The following is a 748-nucleotide window of genomic DNA, read 5'->3' on the forward strand; positions in this document are numbered from 1 at the left end:
TTTAAGTACTTCTCCCAGCACTTAATTTATTTCCGCCTTTAAAAAGTGTCTATAAAAAAGATAGCAATGTAAAACATTTCTGCAAAAGGTGGCGTATAGTTGTTCAAGGTGAGAAATTGCACCTGCCACGTTAGTTTTGTATCGTTTAAATTAACAGTGTGAAGTAGGATATTAAATTAGTATGGGAATGTAAATAGTGGATCTCCCCCCCACACATCCACACTTACACACAGTAACAGATAACAAACACTCTTTATAAAGCAGTCAATAGCCTGCAGTTATTTAGCACAAACTAACAAAATCCCTCCTATGCTGGAGTGCATACAAGGGACCGCTGCTTCAGAGAAGAGGACTCAATGGAGTGCGGGTCGTTGTGTAAACACACGAAGAAGAGCTCCTTGACCAAACAAAGATTTAAAAGGGAGATTAAAGAGACGAAGAAGTAGCTGAGTTTCTGCTTATGGAATATTGAGAGGAGTGTTAGGATAAGGGGCACGCGCACTGACGTACACGTCACGCGCGCTCACACCACACGATGGGGCTACGTGCAGCGCGCGCAGGTCTCGAGAAGAGGAGGAACCAGAAATCTTCTCATCATTTACTTAACATCACTTCCCATCGCCGGGAAAGCAAACACGCTCCTGAAGCTTGCAGAAGGAAGAGGAGTGAGATCGATGTGAGTGAGTGTCTGCAGAGAGCTGTCAGCTGTCAGCACCTGGAGACTCCTTTTCTGGCGTCTTCCCTTCTA

The sequence above is a fragment of the Pseudochaenichthys georgianus genome, chromosome 5 (assembly GCF_902827115.2).
Source record: "Pseudochaenichthys georgianus chromosome 5, fPseGeo1.2, whole genome shotgun sequence".
Lineage (NCBI taxonomy): Eukaryota > Metazoa > Chordata > Actinopteri > Perciformes > Channichthyidae > Pseudochaenichthys > Pseudochaenichthys georgianus.